Below are 22369 nucleotides of genomic sequence, written 5' to 3'. Positions count from 1 at the left end.
TTCAGTTTAGAGGTGTCGATATGTTCAATGAAATCTCCTGCTAGTTTAACATCGTATTAAAGTTCTTAGAAATTATATCTCCATCACACATATGACACTTTAATCTAGTAAGAACAGACTTTACCGTAAAAACTTTCTTTAACTTTTCTTATCATCCGTTGTTTTTTGACAGATTGTTTTTATTACATATTTGTACAATTTTATTCCATTTAATTTCCTTGATGTGTTTTTTTCCCTTCTTTTTTATGTCAAATTTTTCCTTTAGAATCTCTCTGGAGATTCTTTTTGTCTTTATAAGTTAAATTATTTGTTTTAGTAACAATTTTTTTAAATCCACATAGAGATTTATTGTAAATCCAAAAAAACAGTTTGTATTACTATTTAATATAGAGCTGATGTTTTTGTTGGCCCAACAATGTAGGTGAATGTAGGTATGGAAATGTGTCGTTTTTTCTAATGTATAAGTAATTCATTTAATATGTACATATGTATGTATGTATGCATGAGCATAAACATTTACATATTATATAATCACATAAATTACCCTGAAAAGCAAATTCTTAGAAAATCCTCTTTAATTTTCTCCCATAATATAATATTTGTTTTACAACATTTTATTATTCACATTTACCAGAGAGAAATTAATTTGTTAAGGCCCTACTAACCGGCCTAGTACCACAATTTGTTGCAAATGTTAAATAAAATAATTTCTTTTTTGTTTTTGATTTCTTTTGCCTTTAAATCTATTGACTAATGTTTTATTTAAATTGAATTATTTTTGTTTAACCTTAACATACACTTGACTACATTTCTTTGAGTAAATATTTATTTTTACACAGCATACTTGTTATTGTTTAGAAAACACATTTTTTCTTAGCCTACTTTAAGGCAGTGAGTGCTAAACAAATTGTTTAGTTAAGCCAACAAAATAATGTTATGATGGTAACTAGAAATATTTGCTTTAATGGAGTAAATACTTTTTATTTTAAAATATTTGTGAAAATATTTCGAAAAAGTTTTTGCCATGCAAAGCATTAAAGGAAAATAATTTGTAACAAAATGGCAAAAGAAAAAAATTATATTCGTAAAAATGTCTCTCAGAAAGTATTTTTTGTTGTAATATACAAAAAAAAACATAATTTTAAAAATTTTTCTTTTTTTTTCTTATATAAATAACTTGATTAAGGTTATTTTGTAGTACAAGTATGACTATGTATGTATGTGTTCTTATATGCATTGTGTAAATATGTTAACATTGCATACTTTTAGGTATTTGAACTCTATACAAAACAGTATGCATATGTTAAGGAAATTAATTGTAATGCTTTGAATGGAGTTTTGAGTTTATAATGGATAATTTATAATTTATATGAAACTAGCTATACCTAGTGTGCTTTGCTAGCCTAAAATAATATCGATAATAACCCATATTAGGAATTTGAAGATTCTAGCTTTGTATTTAATTCATATGAGAGATTCACACACCCCCTAAAGAAAGTCCGAAATGTTCAAATGTATGTGACAGTTCTTGGTGCAAAATTTGAAGATTCTAGCTCTAATAGTTTCCGAGATACATGAATTTTGTATTTAATTCATATGATAGGTGCCACGCCCTCTATTTCTAGTTCGCCTATTTTTTGTCCTAAATACTAAAATGGCTTTGATTTGAGCACTTTAGCTATTATATTTTATCAGAAACATTTTTATATCCTTTACATGCATGAGAAGGGTATGAACACCTGCCTTTACGCTCTTATTCCACTGTGGTCTTTTTCAACAGAGTAAGCTACAGTCCACCAACTAAGGAACATGTCTGACACCGAGCTATGTATAAGCTCTTTTCTAGATTACTTAAGCTAACTAATCTTTTAACATTGCTGTTCCGTTGCATATTTTTCGGGATATTTCAGAAGCATTACTTCCATTAACAACCAAGCAGATGGAATGGCCTCAGAACCTAGAACCATTCAATTTCTTATAGATAGCGAAGTCGATTCAGCTATGTCCGTCTGTATGTTAGTAAATATAAATTTTCTGAAAGTCCATGATAACCATCGTCGTTTAACCCAACACACAGCTCTTTTGTCTGATACATTCCAGAGAAAATATTCGACACATTCTGTAAAAATATATATAGATGTGATAAGGTCCATATACATACTTCTATATACATAAGTTTGACATTAATTTTCTTATAAATAGCTAAGTCAATTCAGCGATGTCCGTCTGTATGTTAGTTAATATCAATATTCTGGAGGATCATTATACACACATTTCTTTTCTCTGACCCATTCCAGAGAAAATATTCGACACATTTTGCAAAAACATATACAGATGTGATAAGGTCCATATACTTCTATATAAGGTTGACATTCAATTTCCTATAGATAGCGAAGCCGATTCTGCTATGTTCGTCTGAATGTTAGTTAAAATCAAGATTCTGCAGGTTCATTATATTAATGGCCGTTTAACCCAACACACATCTGATTTATCCGACCCATTCCAGAGAAAATATTCGGTAAATTCAGTAAAAACATATACAGATGTGATAAGGTCCATATCATTTTCTATATAAGTTTGACATTCAAATTCTTATAGATAGCGAAGTCGATTCAAAGTTATTCATCTGTATGTGATTTAAAATCAAATTCGTGAAGGGGTTTATATCCATCTCGGTTTGAAACCAGCGCACAACACTTTTATTCGACCTATTCCAGAGACACATTTAGTAAAAACATATACAGCTATGATAAGTCCATATACTTCTATATAAGTTTGTCATTCAATTCCTTATAGATAGCGAAGTCGATTCAGCGATGTCCGTCTGTATGTTTGTTAAAATCAATTTTCTGAGGGACCGTTATATCCATGGCCGTTTAAAACCATCACACAATTATTTTATTCGACCCATTCCAGAGAAAACAGGTGTTGCAAGGTCCCTATACATCTGATTCTTATTGCATCTCATTCATTACCTTATCCCCAGAGTCCCCCCTCATCAGAGAGTTCTCTGTTGTCTTGTCCCAACAAGAGAACAGAGAACAAGCACTAGATGCGTTATTTTTTGGTACTTTTTCGTTCTTTAACTGGTACTTTTTTAGTTTTCTATAAAATTGAATTTAGAAACATAAAAGTAAGCATTTAGAACTTGGAGTTAATGAGTACCTATAGACTTTTTGATACTTTTTTGATCTTCAGAAGAAACTTTTTTAATTTTGTAATAGATATAGAAGTCGGTTTAGCGATATCCGTCTGTCCAACTACGCAACCCTCTTGCTTAGATAAGTTTGTTTTCAAATGTCCTTCTGCCTGCCTGACTGTCTGTCTGTCTGTCTGCCCGTCCGTCTGTGTGTGTGTCTGTTGAAATCAATTTTCTGACGAACCCAGATATCTTCGGGATGCAAACCTTAAATAATTCTGTTAGACATACTTTCGAAAAGTTTCCTATTTAAAATCTCTGATATCCGTCTATAGATAAAGGAGATATGTTGAAAAATCCGAGACAAAGTTTGAAAATTTCTTCAAAAAAAGAAAGTTTTTTTAATGCTTTGACAAAAAAAGCAACAACAAAAAACGTATGTTTGGATGCGTGTTAGTTTTGTTTCATTTGCTGTTAGATGTTGCCGTTTTAAATTGTCCGATTTAATAGCAAAAAAAATAATTCTGTCCTCCTGTGCGCTGTAAAGTCCTATTGTTTTGTATTTAGATTAGAAAATAACTCTTTTTATAAAAGATTTGCTCAAGGATGCTTATTATTTTTTATTAAATTATAATTCAAAAAGCAGTCATATATTCAAAAAGGAATTTTTTGCATTAAATTAAAATAATTGCATTATTTAACACTTGTCTAGTTTTTAATTTAAATTAAATGTATTTTTCCTAGCAAGACTATGCCTTCGCTGTAAACTTTCTATAAAATTTTGTATAAAATATATATTTTCCTTTATCCATTTGTAAGGATTTTTAAATGAAAAAAACATATGTATGTATGTATTTCATTTGAAGTGTTATAGGGCAAAGTGATTGTTGAGAGACATGTTAAGACACTTGTGTTTGTTTATTTATTATTTATAATATTTTAACACTTTTCTTGTTTCTTACCAAATTTCACTTTCGTATTACTGGGATAGGTGTGCATTGTAATATTTCTATATAAACAGCCTTAGTCTAGTTAGTAGAATTTTGACATTTAATATTTTCGTTTTGTTTTTCACATAAGCTACTTAAAATATATTTTTAAGTAAAAAGTTGTTTAAAAGCTAGATTTTTAAATTTTAGCACCTTAAGGTAGGCTTCACTTTTTGTGTTTAAAATAAGGCTTTAAGGTAGGCTATATATTATATATTTTTAAATACAACAATTTCTTCATATTTATTAAACCATTTCAAATATACTTTTTATTTATATTTTTTCTCCAGGAAACTTTTTATATTTTTCTATTCTTTTAATATATTTTTCACGGTAATTACTTGATTTTAATTCTTTGAATTTATTATATTTTTTTTTTTTGTAATAATCACATTTTTCCATTTTGTTTATTATTTCTTTTTATTTTCTTAAAAATTTTGTTATTTCAGGTTATTTATTTATTTTTCTTTTCTTTTGTTTTGCTATTTTGCATACTTTTTTTCCTTTTAACCCTAAACTATGCTACATTTCTTTCATTATATTTCACAGCACTGTTAAAGAAATTTAAATTCCTTGAAATTCACGTTAAATTTTTTTGTAAACTTCTTTTTTTCGTTATTTTTTTTCATTATTTTTCACATATTCACCTTTATTTAGACTGCGCTCCAGGTTCGCTATGTTCTGTTCGATGTCAAGTAGCATCTGTTGATCATCATCCAAACTTTGACTGCTGCAACTTATGCTTTGCTGTTGTATGGAGCGTACCAAATTGGTTGGCTCAAAATTGCCAGCAGCATCATCGGGAGATATATATTTAGCTTCAAATGTGACTACAACCTGTAAGTAAATGAAGAGAAAACAACAACATTACATAAATATATATATACAATAGACGCATACACACACACACATTTTCATAAAAACAAGAGAGCAATTAAGTCATGCATGTGACGAAACCAGCAAGATATCAAACCGACTGAATGTTACACTACACCGCGATAAATCGTTAAACCAAAGTTTACAGAGGTAGGCTAATAGTTCAATAGTCTAGACTATAGAATAAACAATAGATTAGACCATACTCTAGGCTATAGTCTAGCCTATAGGCTACTCTATATTGTAGTCCATAGTGTAGTCTATAATGACTAGACCAGGTTATGTATTACACTATAAACTAGACTATAGCCTAGACTATAAACTTGGTAGCAGACTATAGTCTAGTCTATAGTCTAGTCTATAGTCTAGTCTATAGTCTAGTCTATAGTCTAGTCTATAGTCTAGTCTATAGTCTAGTCTATAGTCTAGTCTATAGTCTAGTCTATAGTCTAGTCTATAGTCTAGTCTATAGTCTAGTCTATAGTCTAGTCTATAGTCTAGTCTATAGTCTAGTCTATAGTCTAGTCTATAGTCTAGTCTATAGTCTAGTCTATAGTCTAGTCTATAGTCTAGTCTATAGTCTAGTCTATAGTCTAGTCTATAGTCTAGTCTATAGTCTAGTCTATAGTCTAGTCTATAGTCTAGTCTATAGTCTAGTCTATAGTCTAGTCTATAGTCTAGTCTATAGTCTAGTCTATAGTCTAGTCTATAGTCTAGTCTATAGTCTAGTCTATAGTCTAGTCTATAGTCTAGTCTACAGTCTAGTCTATAGTCTAGTCTATAGTCTAGTCTATAGTCTAGTCTATAGTCTAGTCTATAGTCTAGTCTATAGTCTAGTCTATAGTCTAGTCTATAGTCTAGTCTATAGTCTAGTCTATAGTCTAGTCTATAGTCTAGTCTATAGTCTAGTCTATAGTCTAGTCTATAGTCTAGTCTATAGTCTAGTCTATAGTCTAGTCTATAGTCTAGTCTATAGTCTAGTCTATAGTCTAGTCTATAGTCTAGTCTATAGTCTAGTCTATAGTCTAGTCTATAGTCTAGTCTATAGTCTAGTCTATAGTCTAGTCTATAGTCTAGTCTATAGTCTAGTCTATAGTCTAGTCTATAGTCTAGTCTATAGTCTAGTCTATAGTCTAGTCTAGTCTATAGTCTAGTCTATAGTCTAGTCTATAGTCTAGTCTATAGTCTAGTCTATAGTCTAGTCTATAGTCTAGTCTATAGTCTAGTCTATAGTCTAGTCTATAGTCTAGTCTATAGTCTAGTCTATAGTCTAGTCTATAGTCTAGTCTATAGTCTAGTCTATAGTCTAGTCTATAGTCTAGTCTATAGTCTAGTCTATAGTCTAGTCTATAGTCTAGTCTATAGTCTAGTCTATAGTCTAGTCTATAGTCTAGTCTATAGTCTAGTCTATAGTCTAGTCTATAGTCTAGTCTATAGTCTAGTCTATAGTCTAGTCTATAGTCTAGTCTATAGTCTAGTCTATAGTCTAGTCTATAGTCTAGTCTATAGTCTAGTCTATAGTCTAGTCTATAGTCTAGTCTATAGTCTAGTCTAAGTAGTCTATAGTCTAGTCTATAGTCTAGTCTATAGTCTAGTCTATAGTCTAGTCTATAGTCTAGTCTATAGTCTAGTCTATAGTCTAGTCTATAGTCTAGTCTATAGTCTAGTCTATAGTCTAGTCTATAGTCTAGTCTATAGTCTAGTCTATAGTCTAGTCTATAGTCTAGTCTATAGTCTAGTCTATAGTCTAGTCTAGTCTATAGTCTAGTCTATAGTCTAGTCTATAGTCTAGTCTATAGTCTAGTCTATAGTCTAGTCTATAGTCTAGTCTATAGTCTAGTCTATAGTCTAGTCTATAGTCTAGTCTATAGTCTAGTCTATAGTCTAGTCTATAGTCTAGTCTATAGTCTAGTCTATAGTCTAGTCTATAGTCTAGTCCATAGTCTAGTCTATAGTCTAATCTATAGTCTAGTCTATGGTCTAGTCTATAGTCCATAGTGCCCGCTACAATGATGTAGAGTATAATAGCGACGAAATCCCAAACAAAAAGAGCATGACACAAATAAATGGTAAACAAGTATGTGTGGATGTGTATGTGAGAGTTTGTGTGGTTGTTTGTCCTTTTTACTCCCGATGGTATGAGCTGGAGTTGTACAAATTTATTACCGAAGCAACAAGTGCGCACAACAAGTGTTTGGTGGCTCTTTACTCCAAATACTCTCTTATTTACTGTTAAATCTACGGCTCTCCCTCTCTTTTTTTCACATTTCCTTCTAAACCAAAACAAATGTAAATAAAACGAGTTTGTGTGAACATTTCTACTACAACATGTCACGTTTTCATTTTACCGGGATAAGGTCATTGTTAAAACACAGTCAAGAAGATGAGATTTCCTTGACTTTTCATTAACGGAAGTAGTAAGTTTATTGTTGTTGCATTCAAATCCAGTCTGTGTCGTTTTCGGTGTCTGCGTATTCTTCTTTGTTCGTGTGTGTGTGAGTGTGTTTATCAATGTTTGTTCAGTTTATTAGTTACATATAAACCGAGAACGAGGTCACAAGCAACAGGTTAAATGTTAATAATAATTTGTCATACTTTATTAAAAGTACTTTTACTCCTACAGTCTGTGTAAAATTAACAAGTGCCAGTCGAGAGTCAAGTTAAATATTTAAATAGGAAGGTAAACGAGAGAGATTGTTTACCTTAATTGTACACTTACAATGAAAAGATTTATTGTTTATCTTGAAAATCAAAAAAAAAGGTTGTCAGTAAAGAAAAGAAAATGAACATTAATAAAAAATTAATTAGATTTTAATAAGAAACAAATCCTAAAAATTGTTGGAAAATTAATGTTTTTGTTCAAATTTTTTAAACTAATTTTAAAATTGATTTATAATATTGAAACACAAACTTTGCCTGAAGTAATAGATGCTAAGTTTAAGAACTCCCAAAAATAGGCAACGTTTTTTGTGTTAAAAGAGCAAATATATTATTTAAACATGTTTTTTAAACGTAAAGTCATTAATAATTTCTATTTGAAACAAATTTACATTTGCACATAAATATTTCATTAAGTTACAAATACAACAAAGACCAACTAAAGAAAACACTTGTTCTTTCTCTTTTTATTTTTTTTGTCTGTCTACTATAATTTATTCTATATAGTATTTTTATGTATTTTTGGTTATAGACAAAAATACTTATGGCCAAAAATATATGTATGTTAGCTGTTTTGTTTGACTGTTAAGCTCATGTATTTTTCAATTGCTTGCCAACCGCCCCAGTGGCCCAATGGATACGGCATCGGCCTCCTAAGCCGGGGATTGTGGGTTCGAGTCCCATCTGGGGTAAAGTGTGTGTAAGAATTTTTTTCAATATATAATTTCTATTGAATTATAAATTTAGTTTAAACATTATATAAATTTGTTATTAAATAGTTCATTAATATTTAAAAGATACATAAGAAAATAAATAAGTTAATTCATTAGACTTAGCAGTATCTATAGCATATTTATGGGGATTTAAAATGTTTTGGGCAGTAAACATTTATAATTGTTATTTTCCATTATAGAAGGATTAAAATTAAGATAGAAAGATTAAAAATTATAAAAAACCAGAATTGTTATACAAAATCTTTTCTCTAGATATAACTGTTATACAATGGAAAACTGTTATACAACGGAAAACTGTTATACAGAATATTTCTATAAAAATCTGTGCCAATAGAAAGTACATTTTTAAACACAAATTTTTCTATAGAAGAACTGTTATATAAACACTTTTCTCAGGATAAAACTGTTATACAAAGTTTTTTTTCTACAGAAAGACTGAAATTATATTTAAAAAGTCATATACAGGACATTTCTGACGGTCGTGACGAACCCCTCATGTGATTTGTTTTTATACCCTTTATCTTCAAGGAGGTATATATAAGTTGTAATGACAAACTTCTGTCTGTAATTTCTATAATATAATTTTCCGACTAGGTATACTCTTACTGCCTTATTCATAAACATTTATCAAAGGTTTATAGAACAAATTTTGTATGAAAATTTGATTTATGAACCTTTGACAAAAGTTTATGAATAGACCCTTAGTCTTTATAGATAACGGAGTCGATTCAGCTATATTCGTCTGTCTGTCCGCCCTTGTGTATGTCTGTGTATGTTATTATACCAGACATGCTCTATCCGCTTGTGTGTCTGCTGTCTGTCTGTTTGTTTATTAAAATATATTCTTTGAAGACCCTAGATATCTTCGCAACCCAAATCTTAAACAATTCTATCAGACATGCTTTCCAAAAGATTTTCGTTTAAAATCAGCTAAATCGGTCTATAAATAACTGAGATACGAGCAAAAATCCGAGACAACCTCTGAAATTTTTCCAACAAAATTAGCATTTTGCTGCATATTTTGACAAAAAGAAACAATAATTCCTTATAGCCAACGTCTGTCTGTCAGTCTGTCTTTCCGCACGTGTGTGTGTGTGTCTGTCAGTCTGTCTTTCCGCACGTGTGTGTCTGTCCATCTGACTGTCTTTCCGCCAGTGTGTCTGTTTGTTTGTCTTTCCGACCGTCTGCCTGTTTCCTACGGGGCATGTTTCCTTGATGAAAGACCCTCATCCCAAGGTAAAGAGGTGCTACTAGTACTTCTAGTCTGCCGGAACTATAAACTGGTGATGTCACATCACTCCTCGACTAGTCCTTGGTACGATTTGACATAGGGTCTAACCAGAGAACCACATAATCTGGTACTACAATCTGGCCACTCGCCTGCAGGACTTGTCCTGGCTGGTCAGTTGGTTGAGGTTCTTTCGGGATCCACGTAGTGGCTGTAGTTTAAACCCAAATTCGCGGGAAGAGTGAGTTGCGGTTGTTGTGAGTTGCACGGTGAAATCTTTTTTTCGGCAACGGCGCTGTTGCCGAATGACAACATATACCCCACAGAGGAGTGACTGTGGGACTAGGCTTTGGAAATGAGTTGGTGTTAATTGTATATGATACAGGGACTTGCCAACCCACATACCTAGAGTAAGTGCGACGATTGTTGTTCTCTTATGAGTGTGTCGGATAAATGAGAAGTGTGCTGGGTTGAATGGTGATGGATGAAAGGTATCTTATACAAGTGAGACCACTGAATTTTTCTTCCCTGTCCAGGAATGTTCAGAGAAAACTCTGTTCATACCAGATTTACCACAGTATGTCACTGTGAGTAAGAACAAAGTCTCGCCTTATTTGATGGATTAGTACTTCGGTCTACCGTTTAAGTCTCTAGATGCTGTTGCCGATTCAACAGAGGCCAACCCTTCTGCGTGGTTGTAAACGGAAGTTAAGCAATAGGGCAGAAATGGTCGAGCACTCAAGCAAAGTTCATGTATACTGGAACGGAAATTCCTTATGCGTAAATTGCCACCGGCGTGTAAGAAACACAATAGGGCGGTAGTGAGTCATTGGAAAAACTCATCCGTTGGTTCTTTTGAGTTTTCCATAACACTGAACCTAGAAACAAGAAATTAAACATATAGAGCCCCTGACAAAGAAAAACCTATAAGAGAGGACTTTTTGCTACTTTCCGTACTTTTAAAAGTACTTTTTATACCCTACACCACTTTAGTGGGGTGGGTATATTGGGTTTGTGCTGATGTTTGTAACGCACAATAATATTGGTCCTATACCCACCTTAAAGTATACCAATCGGCTCAGAATCATTTTCTGAGTCGATTTAGCTATGTCCGTCCGTCTGTCCGTCCGTCCATGTAAACCTTATAATCAAACTACAGGTCGCAATTTTGAAGATAATTCAATGAAATATGGTACATGATCTTCTATTGTCCCAGGGACGAAGCCTATTGAAAATGGTTAAGATCGGTCCATTATTTCACCTAGCCCCCATACAACTGAACCCCCCAATAGGGCTTGTAATCCTTGTAATCAAACTACAAGTCGCAATTTTGGAGATAATTCAATGAAATTTGGCACTTGATCTTTTATGGTATCGTAGATGAAGCCTGTTGAAAATGGTTTACATCGGTCCTTTATTTCACCTAGCCCCCATACAACTGAACCCGCCGAATAGGGCTTTTAAGTTCATAATTATGTTTAATATACTCATATCTCGACAAAAAGCTGCAAACACCAAGTTCTATACAAGACTTGATGACCCTTACGAATTCCATAATAATAGGTTTTCATATGACCCTAGCCCCTATGAAAAGCCCCCATCAAAATTTCACTTAAATGCCCACAATTTTATTCAACAATAAACGGCTTAAGTATGTATATCTAAGGCATGGTACAATTCAACTTATGGCAACTAAATCACATTATATTTTTGTCAAAGGTGTAGGGTATTATATGGTCGGCCTCGCCCGACTATAATTTCTTACTTGTTTTAATTTACTATAATATTGAACCTAGAAAATATTTTAAGATTCAGAGTTCTGAGTGCATTAAAAGGATTTTATAAGTATTTTTATAAAATTTATCTAACATTGAAATGTAAAAACTATGTATAATTCTATTTATAAAATTGCCTCCAAACTACAATTCTCTTAAAAAATATCATCTGAAAATCTACTCTTCAACTACAACACTCTCAAACAACTCTTAAACAAATACAAATGAACAAAAAAAATGAAAAAAGAATTTTGTATAATTCAAAATAAACCATTAAATTAGCAATAACTGAAATATCAGCCTTAAAAGATAAAACGAGCAACAAAAATGTTTGCACAACATTTCAATGACAACAGCAGCTGTAACAGCAACAGCACTTTTGAATTAGCGATACCAGCAACAACAGAAATTGTCTGTTCATGTGTATTAAAATAAATGACTTTATTTCAAAAACCATATTCTCAACCACAAGTCATAAGTTTTTTTCTTCTATATTTCTTACATATCTTGCGACTGACTACTAGCGCTTGTCTAGAAAGTTAAACCAAGCGACGGCAGCTTGTCATGGCTAAAAGAAACATGACTAAAAAGCCTACTTGTCTACCGTTTAACAAGATAAAAAATTAAATAAAAAAAGGGGGGAAAAATGTGACACAGACAAATTGGCCATGGCTAAGACAATATAGTACATGAATATGAAGAAGAATGATTCCTAAACATACACATACGTACATTGAGGGTAAGAGGAGTGTTTGATGAATGAAGTACATTGCAAAAAGGGTTCCTTTGGTAATTTTAATTTAAGAATTCTAAAAATATCATTTGGCATTGGGGACAATTTTTTAAATGAGAAAAAATGTACTCTATTTATTAGAATTCTTCAAGGAAATAGGAAATACAAATAACAAATTGTTGTCTATTTAAAATTAAGAGCGAAAATTAAATGAGCAAAATCTGGCCTAGATTTCAGAAAAGTAACTATTTATAAATCAAAAAGTTTTATCTGGAAATGAAATAATAAACCTAGAAGTATGCTTTTAAAAACGTACCACCCTCGTATATTTCCCTTCTAAAGCTTACACTAAAGCTGCCTAACACCAATGTATAAAGTGTAGATGACATTTTATTTCAAAAATAAAAGAAAAATGAAAGCGAAGAAAAAAAAATGTCTGTAAACTAAAACATAAAAATCATGTTTAAACATGCCTGCCACTTGCACAACAATCTTTACGGTTCTTTCTTTTTTTCTATAATAAATTCAAAAAAAAAAACAGACAACGACAACTTAAAACAAAAAAGAAATAATGCCTAGAACACAAACACATAATACTATTTAAATTGTTTTCAACTTTTATTATTTACTCTGATAAAAATGGCAGCTAATTGCCTTGGGTAAACTTACGTTTTTTTTTTTAAATATTTTAACAAAAATAAAAAGTTTCTGGCTCTAAGCTAAAAGGAGCATAAAAAATAATAAAAAAATATAAATTAATTTAACACTTAAATTATTTGGGCCATGTATGTATAAAGCAAATTTTAAAAGTTTTTTTCTATAAACTTTTGATAAATAGTAATAAACTTTATATTAAGCTCCATAATTTGACTGCATTGAAAATTTTCAATGTCAACTCTAACGTATGATTTATATATTTAATTGTATGTTATTTATTTGCTGTTTGTTTAGGGCGACGTATGATTAATATTTTGCAGACTGTTAATTGTCAGCAACAAAATATCAATTATACCAACTGTTGGTCTTTACAATTTTGTTCTTAATTGAAAATAATTATTACTGCTAATAATTATGTATTGGTAAATGCTAATCGGAGTTCAAACTAATTTATGAACAAAGTGAAGAAAAAATTATAGAAAAATTAAAAAAAAAACAGTATGTCGAAATCTAGACAATAAAAGATTAGACTATAGGCCAGACTATAGATCGGAAAATAGACTAGACTATAGACTAGACTATAGACTAGACTATAGACTAGACTATAGACTAGAACTATAGACTATACTAGGACTAGACTATAGACTAGCTATAGACTAGACTATAGACTAGACTATAGACTAGACTATAGGACTAGACTATAGACTAGACTATAGACTAGACTATAGACTAGACTATGAGACTAGACTATAGACTAGACTATAGACTAGACTATAGACTAGACTATAGACTAGACTATAGATCAGACTATAGACTAGACTATAGACTAGACTATAGACTAGACTATAGACTAGACTATAGACTAGACTATAGACTAGACTATAGACTAGACTATAGACTAGACTATAGACTAGACTATAGACTAGACTATAGACTAGACTATGACTAGACTATAGACTAGACTATAGACTAGACTATAGACTAGACTATAGACTAGACTATAGACTAGACTATAGACTAGACTATAGACTAGACTATAGACTAGACTATAGACTAGACTATAGACTAGACTATAGACTAGACTATAGACTAGACTATAGACTAGACTATAGACTAGACTATAGACTAGATAGACTAGACTAGATTATAGACTAGACTATAGACTAGACTATAGACTAGACTATAGACTAGACTATAGACTAGACTATAGACTAGACTATAGACTAGACTATAGACTAGACTATAGACTAGACTATAGACTAGACTATAGACTAGACTATAGACTAGACTATAGACTAGACTATAGACTAGATAGACTAGACTAGACTAGACTATAGACTAGACTATAGACTAGACTATAGACTAGACTATAGACTAGACTATAGACTAGACTATAGACTAGACTATAGACTAGACTATAGACTAGACTATAGACTAGACTATAGACTAGACTATAGACTAGACTATAGACTAGACTAGACTAGACTAGACTATAGACTAGACTAGACTAGACTAGACTAGACTAGACTATAGACTAGACTAGACCATAGACTAGACTATAGACTAGTCTATAGACTAGACTATAGACTAGACTATAGACTAGACTATAGACTAGACTATAGACTAGACTATAGACGACTATAGACTAGACTATAGACTAGACTATAGACTAGACTATAGACTAGACTATAGACTAGACTATAGACTAGACTATAGACTAGACTATAGACTAGACTATAGACTAGACTATAGACTAGACTATAGACTAGACTATAGACTAGACTATAGACTAGACTATAGACTAGACTATAGACTAGACTATAGACTAGACTATAGACTAGACTATAGACTAGACTATAGACTAGACTATAGACTAGACTATAGACTAGACTATAGACTAGACTATAGACTAGACTATAGACTAGACTATAGACTAGACTATAGACTAGACTATAGACTAGACTATAGACTAGACTATAGACTAGACTATAGACTAGACTATAGACTAGACTATAGACTAGACTATAGACTAGACTATAGACTAGACTATAGACTAGACTATAGACTAGACTATAGACTAGACTATAGACTAGACTATAGACTAGACTAAGACTAGACTATAGACTAGACTATAGACTAGACTATAGACTAGACTATAGACTAGACTATAGACTGGACTATAGACTAGACTATACACTAGTCTATAGTCTATACTATAGTCTATTCTATAGTGTAGTCTATAGACTATAGTCTAGTCTATAGTATATAGACTATAGACTTTTCTATAGTCTAGTCTATAGAATTAAATATGGACTAGAATATAGACTAGACTATACAACAGACTATAGACTAGTCTATACACTGGACTGTAGTGTATACTATAGTATATACTATAGACTATTCTATAGGCTATACTTTAATCTGAACTATGAACTAGATTATAATCTGGACTATATTAGACTGGGCTGGTCTAATCTTTGACTTTTGACAGAAGTATAACACTGACCGTTAAACATGGAAGAATACTGAGATAAGGGACCTCCTGTTCGTGTTGTCTGTGTTTGTTTTTAGTAATAAATCAGATTTATGGCATTTTATTTTGTTTTATTTTTCATAATACACACAGAAAAAAATATGCACAATTCTTTTCTTAACAATCGTTTGCTTAAATTTAATTTCGATTTTTATAAATATTTTTATTTGGGTTTGTAACGAATTTGTTTGATGTTCACACAGAAGGAAAATATTTTCTAACAAACACTTTATTGAAATAAATTTAATTTTCAGTAAATATTTTTACTGATTCAATACATGTTTTTGTTTGAGTTTTATTTTTATGTCAGCATATGGAATACAGCAATAAAACCAGTTTTGGAATGTACTAAAATGAATTGATATAATTCTTATTTGGTTTATAACATTTAATGTATAAGTGTTTCACTTTTCACAGTACAAAATAATAGTTTCTAGAATTAGAAACGTTTTCTTTAAAAAGTTGTAAGTATATATGTAATTTTTTACTACTTTTAGTTTTAAATGTTTTTTTTTAAATTTTTGTAAAAATTTAATATATTTTTTAACAAAATTTTATAGATTCAATAAAAAAATTTGCTTATTATTATTGCCAAAATACAATAAATAATTTAACTGTTTCAGATAACATATTTGCTTGAATTTCAGTACAAATACTAATAACTTGTGTTATTGTTTTAGTAAAATAATTGTTTGGAAATGTTTATTAAAGTTTTTCGTAAATAGTATATTATTTTAATAAGAAAAATCCTGAAATTTTTTCAATAAAGAATTTACGAATTTGAGTAACTTGATTTACGAATTTCGTGATAAGTCCTATTTAGTAAAAAAAATAATTGGCTTTATGAATTTTTGTTTGATTTTGAATTCCATTTTTTCTGTGCACTCATTGAAGAGAACTTTAAAAAATTATTTTCCGTATTATAAAGTAAATTGCCAGTAGAATATTTTAATAAATTAACAAAAAACCTGCCTGGCAAACATAATTAAACAAATACATAAATTTAATTAATTTAATGGTGGCAATTTATATAATTTCCACTTAAATATATGACATTTGATGTGTATTATTTCATTTATATTCATTTCGTCTGTCTGTTTGTCTGTCATTTTTTTATTAAAGTTTATGGGTTGGCCTTACATCCCGGAAGGAATTTCAATAGAACACTTTGTAGTTGTTGTTATGTTGATATTTTGTAAATGTGTATTAAAATTGTAATATCTATTTCCTTGAAGACAAAAACTCACTAACATATCTACATTAACAAGGTATGTGGGTATATTTGCAACTATTTGTTGAATTCTTTAGAGAGTTTATATCAAACCAACATTCACGTTTCTTACGTGACTGTCTACTGAAGCACACATACGCTCATGCGGAAGTGATTGAAAAGTGCTTGAATATTTTTTTTTTTTTTTTGAGGAATGAAAACCCCACAGCGTATTTTTTCGTTTCCTTTTATAATTTTTATTTAAAACGATGTCAATGGCACGCGAAATTTACAGGATGCTGAACTTGAATACAATGTTTCCTTCATATTTTTCCTTTTTTTTTGTAACATATTTTAACATAAACATTTTTGTTTATTTATTTTTCTTGTAGTTGTTTTTCTGCTTTTGGCTTTTGGGTTTTTTCTGTTTTCTTTTATGGAAAAATAAACATTTGGGGTAGTTTTTCTATATACAAACTTTGGAACACGTTAAAGTTGATATAATGCTTGCACGAGCAAGAAGGGTGAACATTTCTAGGACAACATTATGGATTGTGTATGTACTATGTTGTTTTTCATAACATGTTGCCTATTTTTAGGCAATGTTTTTTTTTAGTTTTTAGCTGGATAATAATCTCAAAGGAGTAGCAGTAAATAATTTGTAGTTAAATATTTAATGAGGAATTGTTTAACTAAAGTAAAAGTAAGTCGTTAAAAGGGAATATACACATAAATGGCTTTAAGGTGTAATGATATGAAGACAGTTAATTATGTACAAACTACTAGACCATAAAAGACAAGGTATTAGTTTTTATTAAATAAATTATTTGACTTTTAATGGAAGATTTTTGTTAATTTGTGCCATTTATTGTTAGAGTCTTAAAGTTATGGGTTTGCAAAAGAATACTAACAAGATAATGAACATTTTACTAAGTAACTGTTACCGAGTGATTATAATAGACTTTAACTGGCAGATCGTATTGAAATTTTAAGCATTTCAACGGCATATTTATAAGCGAACTTGTAAATGACTTATTTAATACCCTACAATGACACAGCCTTAAGTAAAGGAAGTAAAAGCAAACTGTTGATGTGAGTAGTATACATTCTTCAACGTCAAAAGAAACAAAATATTCCATGAATTTAGTTTCTTACATACACATTTATATGAAATATTTTTCGCTTGTAAAACATAATTCACTCAGAAAGCTGAAAAGGATTTTAAGGAATGCATAAAATTATTATTAAAAGAATTTCATCTTAAGGGACTTAAAAATACTCAGTGGTAGAACCACAGGAAAACGGAATATCAAATTGAGAAGATTTGCGAAGCCTTTAAGTTAGTCAGGGTAGTTAGTTAGTTGGTTAGTTAGTTAGTTAGTTAGTTAGTTAGTTGGTTAGTTAGTTAGTTAGTTAGTTAGTTAGTTAGTTAGTTAGGTAGTTAGTTAGTTAGTTAGTTAGTTAGTTAGTTAGTTAGTTAGTTAGTTAGTTAGTAGTTAGTTAGTTAGTTAGTTAGTTAGTTAGTTAGTTAGTAGTTAGTAGTTAGGTTAGTTAGTTAGGTAGTTAGTTAGTTAGTAGTTAGTAGTTAGTTAGTAGTTAGTTAGTTAGTTAGTTAGTTAGTAGTTAGTTAGTTAGTTAGTTAGTTAGTTAGTTAGTTAGTTAGTAGTAGTAGTAGTTAGTTAGTGTGTTAGTTAGTCTAGTTAGTTAGTTAGTTAGTTAGTTAGTTAGTTAGTTAGTTAGTTAGTTAGTTAGTTAGTAGTTAGTTAGTTAGTTAGTTAGTTAGTAGTTAGTTAGTAGTTAGTTAGTTAGTAGTAGTTAGTAGTTAGTTAGTTAGTAGTTAGTTAGTAGTTAGTTAGTTAGTAGTTAGTTAGTAGTTAGTTAGTTAGTTAGTTAGTTAGTTAGTTAGTTAGTTAGTTAGTTAGTTAGTTAGTTAGTTAGTTAGTTAGTAGTTAGTTAGTAGTTAGTTAGTAGTAGTTAGTTAGTTAGTTAGTTAGTTAGTTAGTTAGTTAGTTAGTAGTAGTAGTTAGTTAGTTAGTTGGTTAGTTAGTAGTTAGTTAGTTAGTTAGTTAGTTAGTAGTTAGTTAGTTAGTTAGTAGTTGTTAGTTGTTAGTTAGTTAGTTAGTTAGTAGTTAGTTAGTTAGTTAGTTAGTTAGTTAGTTAGTTAGTTAGTTAGTAGTTAGTTAGTTAGTGTTAGTTAGTTAGTTAGTTAGTTAGTAGTAGTTAGTTAGTTAGTTAGTTAGTTAGTTAGTTAGTTAGTTAGTTAGTTAGTTAGTTAGTTAGTTAGTAGTTAGTTAGTTAGTTAGTTAGTTAGTAGTTAGTTAGTTAGTGTTAGTTAGTTAGTTAGTTAGTTAGTTAGTTAGTTAGTTAGTTAGTTAGTTAGTTAGTTAGTTAGTTAGTTAGTTAGTTAGTTGTAGTTAGTTAGTTAGTTAGTTAGTTAGTTAGTTAGTAGTTAGTTAGTTAGTTAGTAGTTAGTTAGTTAGTTAGTTATTAGTTAGTTAGTTAGTTAGTTAGTTAGTAGTTAGTTAGTTAGTTAGTTAGTTAGTTAGTTAGTTAGTTAGTTAGTTATTAGTTAGTTAGTTAGTTAGTTAGTTAGTTAGTTAGTTAGTTAGTTAGTTAGTTAGTTAGTTAGTTAGTTAGTTAGTTAGTTAGTTAGTTAGTTAGTTAGTTAGTTAGTTAGTTAGTTAGTTAGTTAGTTAGTTAGTTAGTTAGTTAGTAGTTAGTTAGTTAGTTAGTTAGTTAGTTAGTTAGTTAGTTAGTTAGTTAGTTAGTTAGTTAGTAAGTTAGTTAGTTAGTTAGTTAGTTAGTAGTAGTTAGTTAGTAGTTAGTTATGTTAGTTAGTTAGTCAGTTAGTTAGTTAGTTAGTTCGTTAGTTAGTAGTTAGTTAGTTAGTAGTTAGTTAGTTAGTTAGTTAGTTAGTTAGTTAGTAGTTAGTTAGTTAGTTAGTTAGTTAGTAGTTAGTTAGTTAGTTAGTTAGTTAGTTAGTTAGGTAGTTAGTTAGTTAGTTAGTTAGTTAGTAGTTAGTTAGTTAGTTAGTTAGTTTAGTAGTTAGTTAGTTAGTTAGTTAGTTAGTTAGTTAGTGTTAGTTAGTAGTTAGTTAGTTAGTTAGTTAGTTAGTTAGTTAGTAGTTTAGTAGTGTTAGTTAGTAGTTAGTTAGTTAGTTAGTTAGTAGTTAGTTAGTAGTTAGTTAGTTAGTTAGTTAGTTAGTAGTTAGTTAGTGTAGTTAGTTAGTTAGTTAGTTAGTTAGTTAGTTAGTTAGTTAGTTAGTAGTTAGTTAGTTAGGTAGTTAGTTAGTTAGTTAGTTAGTTAGTTAGTTAGTTAGTTAGTTAGTTAGTTAGTTAGTTAGTAGTAGTAGTTAGTTAGTTAGTTAGTTAGTAGTTAGTTAGTTAGTTAGTAGTTAGTAGTTAGTTAGTAGTAGTTAGTTAGTTAGTTAGTTAGTTAGTTAGTAGTTAGTTAGTTAGTTAGTTAGTAGTTAGTTAGTATTAGTTAGTTAGTTAGTTAGTTAGTTAGTTAGTTAGTTAGTTATTTAGTAGTAGTTAGTAGTTAGTTAGTTAGTTAGTTAGTTAGTTAGTAGTTAGTTAGTTAGTTAGTAGTTAGTTAGTTAGTAGTTAGTTACATAAAAACATAAAAGCTTGCGGCAAATCCTTCAAGATCTTTTTACAACGAACTCCACCCTATTTACCATAACATTGAACTTAACGTCCACCCACGCAAAACCTTTTAAATACTGACAGACCATCAAAGAAATTATCGACTACATACTATGCATTAACAAGAAACCTTAATCTTTTGAATACTTCGAAATCGTATAATTCCTGCAGATTCTTTAAACATAATCCTCAACAAGTTTATGGTCTAATCGTTTGAACAAAAAATAATATTCAGTGTTTACCTTGATTTTGTATTATTTTTCACAGCCATTATCTAAGCTTAATAATTCATGTGAATTTCCATTAGTATGTTTCTCTTTATATCCGTATTCGTATATTCGTAGTGGCAAAAAAAAACTTTTCAATTTTGTTGTTGAATCCACTTACCAAAAAAATACTTCAGAACGACAAAAAAAAAAAAAAAAAAAAAAAATAATAGTAACTACTTATATGTACATACAATATTGTATATGTATGTATTGTAAGTAAGTATGCAGCATTTGTCTATTAAATTTCCTTTTGTAAAAATAAGATTTTTCAATGTTTAATTTTTAAGTTTTCTGTTTTCATCTGTTGAACTTAATGTTGTTTCTTGTTTATTGTATTGTAGTTCCATGTATAATACTTATTGATCATATTTATGTGTTGTGTTATAAAATTTTATTTTAATATCTTCCGGCTATTGTTTTGGTACTTTTTTGAGAAAAAAAGGAAAAAGTTTCGTTTGTGTACACACTATATTCAAGTAGAAAGAGGAAATATATTTTGTTTATCTTATTACAGTTACAACACAATAAGAGAGTTTTTTTATAGAATTAAAATTACTAGAAATTTTTTAAAGATTCAAGGCATTCGTGGCAGAGAATATTTTTCTATTGATTCGCATAAAGATAAAATTATCTATAAGTAATCAAGATGGATACACCTTAAAGTTTGGTTTTATATAAGTAAAAGTAATTTCAATTTGTTTGTTCAACCGAATATGTGTTTTGTAGGCTTGACTAGTTGTATTTTTTTACAGAATTAGCTAGTATATCATACTCATTGTAGGGTATATGTCTTCCTTAACTTTGCTGCTGTTTTATTACTTTTTATTACGTTTTACAGTCAGTCTCTTTTCTTTTATTGCATCCGTTATACCTTCGAGGTGTCTTATTACTTTTTATAGTTTATAATTTTATTTTTTTAAGTCGAAAATTACGGAAAAGTTAAATTGGATAAAACATTAAAAGTTTTTATCAGAAAATATAATAAAATGTTTGATAATATCCACAATAAAACATAAACAACATACAGTATTAGTCAAATATTGAAGGAGTAATGAACTCAACAAAAGTGTTGGAAAATAATCTAAAATCTAAGTATAAATTTGGAAGCATAACTAACTAACTAACTAACTAACTAACTAACTAACTAACTAACTAACTACTAACTAACTAACTACTACTAACTAACTAACTAACTAACTAACTACTAACTAACTAACTAACTACTAACTAACTAACTAACTAACTAACTAACTAACTAACTAACTAACTACTAACTAACTAACTAACTAACTAACTAACTAACTAACTAACTAACTACTAACTAACTAACTAACTAACTACTAACTAACTAACTAACTAACTAACTAACTAACTAACTAACTAACTAACTAACTAACTAACTAACTAACTAACTAACTAACTAACTACTAACTAACTAACTAACTAACTACTAACTACTAACTACTAACTACTAACTAACTAACTAACTAACTACTAACTAACTAACTAACTAACTAACTAACTAACTAACAACTAACTAACTAACTAACTAACTAACAACTAACTAACTAACTAACTAACTAACTAACTAACTACTAACTAACTAACTAACTAACTAACTAACTAACTAACTAACTAACTAACTAACTAACTAACTAACTAACTAACTAACTAACTAACTAACTAACTACTAACTAACTAACTACTAACTAACTAACTAACTAACTAACTACTAACTAACTAACTAACTAACTAACTAACTAACTAACTACTACTAACTAACTAACTAACTAACTAACTAACTACTAACTAACTAACTAACTAACTAACTAACTAACTAACTAACTAACTAACTAACTAACTAACTAACTAACTAACTAACTAACTAACTAACTACTAACTACTAACTAACTACTAACTA

General features: G+C 29.8%; 1 non-coding gene and 1 pseudogene across 1 annotated transcript; one reads left to right on the top strand and one right to left on the bottom strand.

Moving 5' to 3' along the window:
- LOC119612039 overlaps positions 1-22369 on the bottom strand; it is a 98373-nt pseudogene that overhangs the window by 55228 nt on the left and 20776 nt on the right.
- Positions 8282-8354, top strand: Trnar-ccu. Its single transcript has one exon. It is a non-coding gene; the product is annotated as a tRNA-Arg (tRNA).

The sequence above is a fragment of the Lucilia sericata genome, unplaced genomic scaffold (assembly GCF_015586225.1).
Source record: "Lucilia sericata isolate MDLA Ls3-8-SP2 unplaced genomic scaffold, ASM1558622v1 Contig001586F_arrow, whole genome shotgun sequence".
Classification (NCBI taxonomy): Eukaryota; Metazoa; Arthropoda; class Insecta; order Diptera; family Calliphoridae; genus Lucilia; species Lucilia sericata.
The sequence above is the reverse complement of the archived record's forward strand: the minus strand, read 5'-3'. Positions and strand labels throughout refer to the sequence as shown.